Genomic DNA, 13,191 nt, shown 5'->3' on the forward strand with positions numbered 1-13,191 from the left:
CTTCCTGTCTCTGGCCCACACTCCAGTACGGTAGGTGGCGGTAATGCACCATAACGTTGGATGCCAACCGCCGATAAACCCCACTGAAGAAGAAGAACACGTTCCTTCTGATCAGCAGAAGTACAAAAAATCAAAACAAACCCGCCTCTCGTGATCCTCACATCCTACACTTTACCCATCACTCTCTCCACCAGTTTGGACATCTCAAATGGATTCTTCAAGATTGGTATTTCGATAAACTGCTCCTTATTAACAAACCTTACTCCTACAAGATATAAAGGAACATTCTCCGCACTGTACCCTACTTTGCTTATTTTTCCATTTTTTTGAACAATACTCCAATCCTCCTTGATTCTACTGCCATTAGATCAGGGGTGTCAAACTCATTTTAGCTCAGGGGCCAAATGGAGGAAAATCTATTCCCAAGTGGGCCGGACCGGTAAAATCATGGTATATATAACTTAAAAACAACAACTTCCGATTGTTTTCTTTGTTTTAATACTATCAACATAAAACATAAAGCTGGAGCCTGAGGACAGTGTGTCCAAAATAGTACAAGCACAACATCACTATTAATCATAAAACACCTGAAGTTTATTTGAAAATTCTAAAGAAAAAGAACACACAAACACACAATGCCTCAGTGATTCACATAACTGTTTCACAGATCACAGAACTATATCAAGGTGTCATTTCTCAGGCAGAAATGTAGATACAAATAATGAAATCCTGTTCCCCAAACAAGTGCAAGAACCACAGAGTCAAGAATAGGTTAAATATACAAATAAAATAAAATCAATTAAAAACAATAGCACATCAACATAAAAACATATAAACATAAAGCTGGAGCCTGAGGACAGTGTGTCCAAAAGCACAACATCACTATTAATCATAAAACACCTCAAGTTATTTGAAATTCTGAGGACAAACAACACACAAACACACAATGCCTCAGTGATTCACAGAAGTATATCACAGATCACAGAACTATATCAGGGTGTCTCATGCAGCACTTTAAGTGGGGTTGCATAGTTTATTTGACTCCTGATACCTGGCATCTTTTAGCTTTCACCAGCGCATCAATATCAGGCGTCACATCCTGAGTGGCAGCTAACTTCAGGATGTGATTCAAGTGCTTGTGCGTGAGCCTTAAGCGCAGCTTTGTTTTATTCATGATGTTATCCATCTTTAATGACTTGCAACACAAAGCCTCCTGGTGCAAAATACAGTGAAAAGTCCAAAAATCACGTCCTCCATTTGCAGATTGCACTTTCTCTCTGAACTTTGTCACAACGCCTGCTTTTTTCCCGATAATTGAGGGCGCACCATCTGTAGCCAGGCTGACAGCGCGGGACCAGTCCACTTCGACCCTGTCCAGCGCGCCGACGAGTGCAGTGAAAATATCAGCTGCTGTCGTTGTATCTGTCATCGGCACCAACTCCACGAACTCCTCGGTGACGGTCAATGTGTCATCAACTCCGCGGATGAAAATGGCCAGTTGTGCAACATCTGTAATGTCCGTGCTTTCATCAATTGCAACCGAAAACGCAATAAATGACTTTACTTTTTGCTTCAACTGGCTGTCCAAATCCACTGAAAGATCGGAAATCCTGTCTGCAACTGTGTTTCTTGTCAGGCTGATATTTGCAAAAGCCTGGTGCTTTTCAGGGCACACAATCTCTGCTGCCTTCATCATGCATGTTTTTACAAATTCACCCTCACTAAATGGTTTTGAAGCCACTGCGATTTCATTAGCAATGAGGTAGCTAGCTTTCACTGCAGCGTCACTGATGTCTCGGCTGTGAGTAAACACAGACTGCTGTTTCTTCAGACCCACCAACAGTTCATTCACCTTCTCTCTTCTCCGCTGTCCTTGAAAGTTGTCATATTTGTCGGCATGAAGACTCACATAGTGGCGACGAAGGTTATATTCTTTCAGCACTGCAACATGCTGTGAACACACCAAACATACAGCTTTCCCATTCAATTCCGTGAATAAATAGAAGGATGACAATTTTTCTTGGAACACTCTGCACTCTGCGTCCACTTTTCTCTTTTTTGACAGAGACATATTGGGGCAATGAGGGTGCCAAAGCACATAATGTTAAAAGTAGAAGCCGTAATAAATATCGCGGGCAAAACAAAGTAGCTCATCTGGACCGGCTGCACTTGCTTGACCTATTTGCTCTGCCCCGGTATAAACAGCTTGCTTGCTTAACACAATTGCTATTGCGCCATCCAGTGGACACAATTGGAACAGCAGTTTATTTTATTGAAAAATTGCAGCTCATTTTTATACTTTACAAAATCATCTCGCGGGCCGGATTAAACCCGTTTGCGGGCCTGATCCGGCCCGTGGGCCGGACGTTTGACACCCCTGCATTAGATTCACAATCCACTTAATCACCGCCTCCGCCATCTTTTCCACTTTACCCAGAACTCTCTCCACCAGATTGGATAACTCAAATGGTTTCTTCCCTGCTTTTTCTTCTGTGGGTTTTCATGGCGGACTACAACCCCAAAAGGTGTATTGCCGTGACCAACTGGACGGGTTGAATTGAATTACATTTATTTTGGGTAACAGACATATACAACAAAATGTACAATGTGGACCCAGAGGATATCACTTGAAAGTATTATTTAAAACGCTTGTTTCCAAAGTGGTCCTCGATTGTAAAAACAATAACACGTATAATGATTAAAAGGCAAGACAAAATTACAAACAATCATAAATACATTCATTTATATTGACATCCTAAAAAGTGGCACTCTTCACTGCACTTTTCCCTGACCTTAAAAATCAACCATATTAATGTCACATTAAAACAATCTATTCATTGCACATCATACCTATCATTCAAGTAAATACACCTGATCAGCACTAGGGGGCACAAAGGGCAGTGGAGTGGTTTCTCTTACTTAGACAACCTTATCCAAATGAAAACCTTTACCTGCTTTTTAAAGCCATTTCTACTTTTTCTTTGCTTGATCTCCAAGGGGAGGCTATTCCATAGACAAATGCCTGTATAGAAAAATGTGCTCCTCACAATACTGTTTACTCTTGGGATTTTACAAGACATAACACTAGCTCTGGTATTATAACTGTGTTGGTTATAGACCATATCAATGTGGTTTTTCATATAACCTGGGGCACGATCATTTAAGATGTCAAACATATGATTGAGTTTAAGTTGGTCTCTGGATTCCAAAGGCAACAAGCCCACCTCCTGGAACTCCTGTACCCCTATTTGGGTCCTAGGAGGACATTCAGCACATACAGTGAGGGAAAAAAGTATTTGATCCCCTGCTGATTTTGTGCATTTGCCCACTGACAAAGACATGATCAGTCTATAATTTTAATGGTAGGTTTATTTGAACAGTGAGAGACAGAATAACAACAACAAAAAAATCCAGAAAACGCATGTCAAAAATGTTATAAATTGATTTGCATTTTAATGAGGGAAATAACTATTTGACCCCTCTGCAAAACATGACTTAGTACTTGGTGGCAAAACCCTTGTTGGCAATCACAGAGGTCAGACGTTTCTTGTAGTTGGCCACCAGGTTTGCACACATCTCAGGAGGGATTTTGTTCCACTCCTCTTTGCAGATCTTCTCCATGTCATTAAGGTTTCGAGGCTGACGTTTGGCAACTCGAACCTTCAGCTCCCTCCACAGATTTTCTATGGGATTAAGGTCTGGAGACTAGCTAGGCCACTCCAGGACCTTAATGTGCTTCTTCTTGAGCCACTCCTTTGTTGCCTTGGCCGTGTGTTTTGGGTCATTGGCATGCTGGAATACCCATCCACGACCCATTTTCAATACCCTGGCTGAGGGAAGGAGGTTCTCACCCAAGATTTGACGGTACATGGCCCCGTCCATCGTCCCTTTGATGCGGTGAAGTTGTCCTGTCCCCTTAGCAGAAAAACACCCCCAAAGCATAATGTTTCCACCTCCATTTTTGACGGTGGGGATGGTGTTCTTGGGGTCATAGGCAGCATTCCTCCTCCTCCAAACACGGCGAGTTGAGTTGATGCCAAAGAGCTCGATTTTGGTCTCATCTGACCACAACACTTTTAGCCAGTTCTCCTCTGAATCATTCAGATGTTCATTAGCAAACTTCAGACGGCCCTGTATATGTGCTTTCTTGAGCAGGGGGACCTTGCGGGCGCTGCAGGATTTCAGTCCTTCACGGCGTAGTGTGTTACCAATTGTTTTCTTGGTGACTATGGTCCCAGCTGCCTTGAGATCATTGACAAGATCCTCCCGTGTAGTTCTGGGATGATTATTCCTACATTGCAACTCCACAAGGTGAGATCTTGCATGGAGCCCCAGGCCGAGGGAGATTGACAGTTCTTTTGTGTTTCTTCCATTTGCGAATAATCGCACCAACTGTTGTCACCTTCTCACCAAGCTGCTTGGCGATGGTCTTGTAGCCCATTCCATCCTTGTGTAGGTCTACAATCTTGTCCCTGACATCCTTGGAGAGCTCTTTGGTCTTGGCCATGGTGGAGAGTTTGGAATCTGATTGATTGATTGCTTCTGTGGACAGGTGTCTTTTATACAGGTAACAAGCTGATATTAGGAGCACTCCCTTTAAGAGTGTGCTCCTAATCTCAGCTCGTTACCAGTATAAAAGACACCTGGGAGCCAGAAATCTTTCTGATTAAGAAGGGGTCAAATACTTATTTCCCTCATTAAAATGCAAATCAATTTATAACATTTTTTACATGCATTTTTCTGGATTTTTTTGTTGTTATTCTGTCTCTCACTGTTCAAATAAACCTACCATTAAAATTATAGACTGATCATTTCTTTGTCAGTGGGCAAACGTACAAAATCAGCAGGGGATCAAATACTTTTTTCCCTCACTGTACCTGATAACATTATTTTGCATGACCTACAGCTTTTTGATAGCCCACTATACCAAGCAGAGCAGGTATAATCAAAATGATACTGAATCAAGGGTGAGACAAGCAGTTTCTTAACTTTGATGTTAAAATATCTAGTGTTACGATATAAACATTTCAATTTGTTCACCATTTTTGAAATAATCTTAGCAATCAGGTCTCCAGTAAGGGATTGATCTAGGGACACACCAAGATAAGTTACACTTGTTTTGGATTCAATCTCCTTGCCTGCACAGTTTACCTTTATCTTGTCAGCCCTAAGCAATCTACGATTTGTTCCAAACAAAATCGATTAAGTTTTTCCCAAATGTAGCGACAATTTATTGTCAGTCAACCAATCTAACGAAAATGCAATTCCTTACTCAGGGTCTCCTCTATATAAACTGTATCCTTCCCTGATACCAGTATGCCTGAGTCATCAGCATAAAGCAGGAGTTTGCACTTTACTGGATCTGGCATATCATTAACATATTTAAGAAATAAGAGGCCCTAAAATTGACCCCTGCGGTACTCCACAGGATATTTCTTTGTCCTCTGACAGAACATCACCAACATTACATACTTGTGTTCTGTTGGTCAGATAAGACCTAAACCAATTCACTGCTACATCATTTACACCCATGCATTTCAGTTTCATCAGGAGAATATCATGGTCCACAGTGTCAAAAGCTTTCTGCAAGTCTAACATGACCATACCTGTATAGTTCCCCTTCTCACGTTTCTGCTTGATTTGATCAAAAAGGTGGATAAGGCAAGTATCAGTGGAATGAGCTGTTCTAAAGCTAGATTGGAGTTCATAAAGAAGTTTGTGCTCGAGAAGGTATCCCTCAAGCTGATTAAAAACGAATCTCTCAACAACTTTGGATAAGGTGCTGAGGATCAACACAGGCCTGTAGTTTCCCACATTTGTTTTACTGCTCTTCTTGTGGATCGGAACCACCCGGGCTGTTTTGAGATCATTGGGAAATGTACCACTACTAATTGTAAGGTTTACAATATGCATTATCATTTTAGCAGTGACACAAGCACTATCCTTTATGAATCTTGCAGGAAGGTTATCCAGCCCAGTTGCTTTGTTTGTGCTCATTAAGTATAGTAGATTGGAAACTTTGTACTCTGTTACCATGCACAGCTCAAACAAATCATTTGTGGTACCTTTGCTATGGTAAAAGTTGTTAATGAAAGACTGGCCATAATGTCCAGAGCAGGTCGGTAACTTCTTAACCAGAGATTAGGTTATAGTGGTAGAAAATGTGTTAAAATAATTTGTAACCTTTGCCTGGTCATAGCATAAAACCTAATCAATATCCAGGCCAATACTACAGAGTTTTTGAGCCAATGTCCTTAAAACATTTCCACAGTTTATGAGGCTGATGTAAATTGTCATTAACAGCGTCTATGTAATGTTGGGATTTGGCCTTATCCATTTTGTATCTTGCCTGGTTTCTACAGTTAATATAACCATCATAATCTTGTTGTAGATTTGTCCTTCTGAATTTGGCCAGGTAGCCATCCCTTTTCCTTATGAGGTCTAAGATCTCAGAAGTGATCCATTTCCCTGACCGCTGTTTGATTAAAATGTGTTTAAATCGAGTGCAGAGAGAAACAGATCTTTAAAAAGACACCAAAACAAGGTAAAAAGAAAATCCATATGTGATAACTTAATCCACCCAAATAAAATTATACATTGACAAAACAAAACTCCCACTTCTTCCTTCTTTCAATTCTCCATATCTCCCTTCTCATGCTCTAGGGCCTGAAAGGGTGGTACGGCTTGTGACAATATTCCATGTAACTCCTTCGCCGAGAAACCCAGGAACCGCTCCACCGCTTCCACAATGATTAATATCTTCTTGGACCTTCTCTCCACCTTGGCAGTGCCATTTATCACCATAGCTATAAAGGCCACAATGTCCACCTTCTTAACTTCTAAAATGTCAGGATCCTGCTGGTGAAAGGCAACCCCTGCAGCCTGCAGTGAAGGCCTATCCACCACCATGGACTCTTCAAGTGCACTATTCAAACCCTCAACCTTTTTAACAACTGCTGCATATGATATGCTCTGGATAGCCCTGACTTTGCCCATTTCATTCTCTTTACATTTACATTTTAGTCATTTAGCAGACGCTCTTATCCAGAGCGACTTACAGTTAGTGAGTGCATACATAATTTTTTATTTTTCATACCGGCCCCCCGTGGGAATCGAACCCACAACCCTGGCATTGCAAACACCATGCTCTACCAACTGAGCTACATCCCTGCAGGCCATTCCCTCCCCTACCCTGGACGACGCTGGGCCAATTGTGCGCCGCCCCATGGGTCTCCCGGTCGCGGCCGGCTACGACAGAGCCTGGATTCAAACCAGGATCTCTAGTGGCACAGCTAGCACTGCGATGCAGTGCCTTAGACCACTGCGCCACTTGCCACTCGGGAGGCCACTCTTTCACCCTTGTGGGGCATTCGAAAGACGTGTCTTCATGGTTCCCACCACAATTGCAACATGTCACATTTTCATCACTTTTATAACACATAATATGATATTTTCCACAACTTGGACATCTCGGCTTCTCCCTTCTGCAAATACTTGAAACATGACCAAAAGCTTTACAATGATCACACTGCATAGTTCTTTGGATAAATGCTCTGACTCTGTAGTTAATATACCCTAACTGCACTTGAATAGGGAGAGACTCCATATCAAAAAACAAAAGAACAGATAGACTCTTCACTTTTTCTTCATTCACCACACGATTCATCCGACGTGCATCAATCACTCCAGGAATATTTTTCATCTCTTCAACATCTACTTCCCACCAGACTCCAGATATAACCCCCTTGAGGGGTGCCCTGTTCCTAAGAGACACACACGACACTTCAAACTTATCAAATCGGGTGAGACGCAACACATGTTTCTTCTGATCCTCAGAAGCACAAAAAATTAAAACCAGCCCGCCTCTCGTGATCCTCACAGCCTTCACTCTACCCAGCACTCTCTCAAATGGATTCCTCAAGATTGGTAATTCGATCAGCTGCTCCTCATTTACAAACCATACTCCTACAAGATACGAAGTGACTTTCTCAACACTGTACTCTACTGTGCTCCGTTTTCTATTCTTTTGGACAATATTCTAATTCTCCTTGATTCTACCACCATTAGATTCAGTTCACTTCCTCATCCGCTTCCGCCATCTTTTTTCCGTCTGACCTCGCACTCGCTGCAATCGGAAAACACCTTCTTCTTTGGTGGGGTTTAACGGCGTATGGCATCCAATATGTTGCATTACCGCCCCCAACTGGACTATAGTATAAATCCATTATACTTTGTGATACAAAATGGGAAAAGGGGAAATAAAAAAAAACACCTTTCCAACTAACCCTACACTCATCAAAAACCCACTACTTTGACAATATCTGCTCCTGCACCATGCCAGCGGCCTGGGAGGATGGGACCACCACTCAACACAGCCTGTAACTCTTTTGAAGTCAAATCTCATACACCCAAGTACTTCTCTGCAGCTGCCACCACAACATCTATTTTCTGTGATTTACGTTCCATTTCTCCAGTGCAGTTGATAACCATTGCTATGAACCCTACGAAGCCAACCTTACTGAAGCATATATCACTCATTGGCCTATCCCTCTGTGCTGGAACACGTCTACTACTCACAGGGATCCTCTCAGGATCCTTCACCCTTTACACCCAAACTACATAATCCTCTGTCGCATGCCCTCCTGCACACTTCCCACATCTTGGAATCTCCCTCATACACACTGCTGGGACATTACCATAAACGTGGCACCTGAAACACTGCAGTGGATTCGGAACAAAAGCTCTAACAGGATAACTGTTACACCAAAAAAACTGGAATGTGGTGCTGTTAGGACCAAAGTTTGATTCAGATGTTTATTTGATAGTGAGGGACACATTTCACTTTACATCTGGTAAGTAGAGTTCCTAGATATTTTACATATGCCTTTGTTGACAGGGGGGAAAAAATTTGTGTGTGTGTGTGTAGCCGGCTGTATTGTGGTAGGGGAGTCCAACAAATACAGACTCCCGATGTTGTGTCCCAAAGCTAAAGGTAGGCTATAGCCAGTGTTGTTGGAGTGACAATAGTATTGAAAATAAGTTTGAAGACAAGCTGCTATAGCTAACGTTAGCCTAAATGTTTCACTGACTATTTCATCAGCCATGATATTTTTCATCCCTGTATCGCATAAAACAAGTTAAGTAGCTAACAAGTTAATGTTAATTCCTTGAGAGAGAGAGAGAGAGAGAGAGAGATAGAGATGAGACACAGTGGTTTGAAGAGGAAGAGGGCCCCTTTGTGTGTGTTTTAAAAACATTTGGGTCTCCATGACAATTTACTTTATTGTGGACCCAAATAAATAAGACCGATAAAGAAAACGTGTTTTTTCCCCTCAGGGTAAGATGGTGAAGGGAATGGGCAGGCTCATGGATCTGGTGGCCAGCGGTGTATCCAACGTGGTCGTCACCATGGAGCACTTAGCTAAGGTAAGAATGATGACCTAGTAGTTTGTGTTTGTGTGTTAGAGATCTCTTTGTGTTTGTTTGTCAGAAAGAGAGTCAATAATCATGACTCTCAATATCAATTTTATAATATCATTATGAATTAAATCCTTCTTGCCCACTGCTGTCCGGGCCTTCAACAACACCAGGTCACAGTCAACACACAACATTACCCAGTCACTTTATTGTCTTTTGCACACTACAGTCTCTACAGTTATATTAATGTTTCATGTGATTGTCTTGTAGTGTTGTGGGTATTGTGTTGTTTTTACTTTGCCTTAATGACAATCTAATTTCATCTCATCTCTCAGCAGATGAGATTGTTCCTCCTGGCCATGGAGACATCGGCAACTCATTCCAATACCAGTTCCTTCAAGCTGAATTTCAGTTATTATCATTATTTTTGCCATCTTTCATGCCGTCCAGTGTTGAATATAGTCAAATCAAACAGATCTTTCTTTAATGTTTTAATTTTTAAGGATTTGTTGTTGACGGTTCATAATCACACTGAAATGTACATTATTTAGGCTCCAATTCAAATATATTGATCTATTATTGTACAGTATAATAATTTATTATAGTAATGATTAGTTAATGCAAACAATACCAGCAGTTGCTGTTTTAAAAATAATAAATATAGTATAGTGACAATCTCTTTTGAAACCATCAAGCTGAGTGTTGGTGTTTTTCTCTCATGCCTCAATGGAATTAGGAAAATATGTAACTGAGTATTTGAATGCTGTTTTCTCCCTCCTACTTTAAAAGCACAACTCGGGTTCTGATAAAGAGATAGCATTTATTTTTCAGAACTATAAAATCAATCTAAAAGTCCAAATTTGACGATGTGAAGGGTTTCCCTAGGCCACCATACATTTATGACTCTTTAACCAAAGCCACAGATCTAGGATCAGATTTAACCATACAATTATATCTACGCAAATGCCCAACAATGCCATGGCAAGGACAAAATTGTGATCATAGAAATGAAAGTGAAAGTTCCTTCTTCAACTTATAAAACAAGTTGAACTTGTTTGAGTTGAAATGAGAGAGAAGTGATATCTGACATTTCTGAAACATGAAACTCTTCACTGTTTAATTCCAGATGCAGGTAAATTAGAACATATTTTCTGTTATTATTATTATTATTATTATTATTATTATTATTATTATTATTATTATTATTATTATTATTATTATTATTATTTTCTGTTTACCCTTAATACTAACTTTCATCCCTGTTGTCTGTTTTCACACTAATATGTCCAGGTGTGCTGGGATTCCTACAGGTGCAATGGCTGCCCTGTTGACTGACGGATGAGAACGTATGGACAAATGCTGAGAGACACATTGAAACTAAAGGCATCTACAGAGATGATGTGGTGCACTTTACTTGTTGCAGGTGAGTCAGTTCCATGTAGTGGAGTGTAAACTCAGTTTACCCAGTTTTGTGAATTTGGTTTACCTACCTATCACGCTGTGTTTTTTGCATTAGGGTTTACCCAGAGCCATTAATATGGTTATATGGCTCTGGGTTTATTCAAATGTTTTACCCCTACAACCTTGAGAAAGAGATACAATTTCAAACAAAAAAGATCTACAAGTTAAAGGTGCAATGTGCAGAAATCGCTCCACCATTTCCTGGTTGCTAAAATTCTAATAGTTTGCCTAATTTCAGTTTGTCATAAAACAAACAATGCATAGTGTAGAGAATCATGTACCATATAAACTACTGTGAAATATCTTTTCAATAACCAAAAATATTGTATTTTCTACTGTTTGAAGCTGGTGTATAAAACCGAAAGTAAAAGAAGCAAAAATAACCTTCAGAACGGGAAGCATAGAAATAGCGTGCATAGAACAGATCTACCCCTTTTTATTGCTTTCAATAAGAGTGACAGATCTATAACTCATATTTCTATGTGGATTTGGTCAGGTCGCCCAACAAGTTACATATTGCAGCTTTAAATCTCATCTTGCAATGGTGGTGGTTCGGAATTTCAACCCAGATGTGTGTCTCCCTCAGCATCTAATGTAGATATGAGGAAGTTTGTGGAGGGTCCGGTGGATCGGCTGCAGTGTGAAATCCACAGGTATAGCAAAGGGATGAGCCGTGTGCGCTGGCCCAGCCTGGGAGGAAAAGAGCACGACATCTGGTTCACCTGCACACTGTGGCACACTGCAGGTTTCTTCACCATCACGTCCTTCCTCAGAGTCACCCCAGCCACGACCAAGTTTGCCCACCAGACCAAAATATTTATTTTGTATTGTGGGCTTACGTAAAAATATCAGCACACATACTGTAATGTAGCATGTACTCATACGCTGTACTCATGTGTCCATTGGTACACAGAATTCTGGCCCAGTTTTTCCTGGTCAGGTTGTGGTCAGGAACAACTTCTGGCCCTACACATACTATGGGTGTCTCGTTTGATACAGTTATGTACGTATGCCAGTGGTCCAACCTAAGATCTGTCTGTGTACCTCTTTCCCCCCCATTTGTCCCCTCTCCTCCATTGCCCTTACCTTCCCAACACTCTCCCTGTGGCCTGTCTATGTGTAGCTGGGATGGTGGTGACCCGCTCTCCGTCTGTGCGGGTGGGCCTGTAGAAGGAGCCGACCCTGCACTGTCAGTTTGCCGTGGACAACAAGGCCCCTCACCTCACAGTGGAGTGGCATCTACAGCGGCACGGCGGGTACCGAACCAATCTGTTCAGCTACTCCAGCAGCTCAGGGCAGACAGAGGGCAGCGGGGTAGCAGTAAAGGGCATTGCCAGGGGTGACGCCTCCCTGACTGTGCCCCTTACCAATGTGAGCAGTGAGGGGACGTTTCATGTGTTCTATCCGCGTACCCCCACTCAATGGGAGCCTGGACATCGCACTGCATGTCATGGTGAGACCTCTGGGGGTGTGAGGGAGGTAGCTTACTGTGTTGGGGTCAATTCCATTTTCAATTCAGTCAAATCAGGAAGTTAATTGAAATAATTAAAATTCAGTTCATGACTTGAAAATATTTCTCTTGTATTGTACAAAATAGTACTTTATTTGCGGAAGTATACTTTAAAAATTTTTTTATCCCCAATTGGTAGTTACAGTCTTGTCCCATCGCTGCAACTCCCGTACGGACTCGGGAGAGCTGAAGGTCGAGAGCCAACATGTCCTCCGAAACACAACCCTGCCAAGCCACACTGCTTCTTGACACACTGCTCGCTTAACCAGACGCACCTGTAGCGACTCCTGGCCCGCCACAGGAGTTGCTACGGCGCGATGGGACAAGGACATCCCGGCCGGCCAAACCTTCTCCTAACCAGGACAACGCTGGGCCAATTGTGCGCCACCTCATGGGTGTCCCGGTCGCCTGCGACACAGCCCGGTATCGAACCCGGGCCCGTAGTGACGCCTCAAGCACTGCGATGTAGTGCCTTAGACCGCTGCGCCACTCGGGAGGCTCCCTAGGAAGTATACTTAAAGGTTCACAACTTCACATAATCACACAACAGACACTATTAAATGATACATCACTAACCTCTCCAAAATATTGCCCGTCTTTCATATTTCCCCCTCAAATCCTCCCCGTGTATTCTTGACCACAGATCAGGAGTTGAACCCCAGGGTGGTGTGTGTGGCTGAGCGGTTTTACCCCTGGGACATGGAGATTGACCTATTCAAGGAGATCAGTAGTGGTCAATGGCCTGAGAAGCTGGAGAATGCCACTTACTACAGTCGCCACAAAAACAACGACAGTACCTACTC

This window comes from Coregonus clupeaformis, chromosome 39 (genome assembly GCF_020615455.1).
Source record: "Coregonus clupeaformis isolate EN_2021a chromosome 39, ASM2061545v1, whole genome shotgun sequence".
Taxonomy (NCBI): Eukaryota; Metazoa; Chordata; class Actinopteri; order Salmoniformes; family Salmonidae; genus Coregonus; species Coregonus clupeaformis.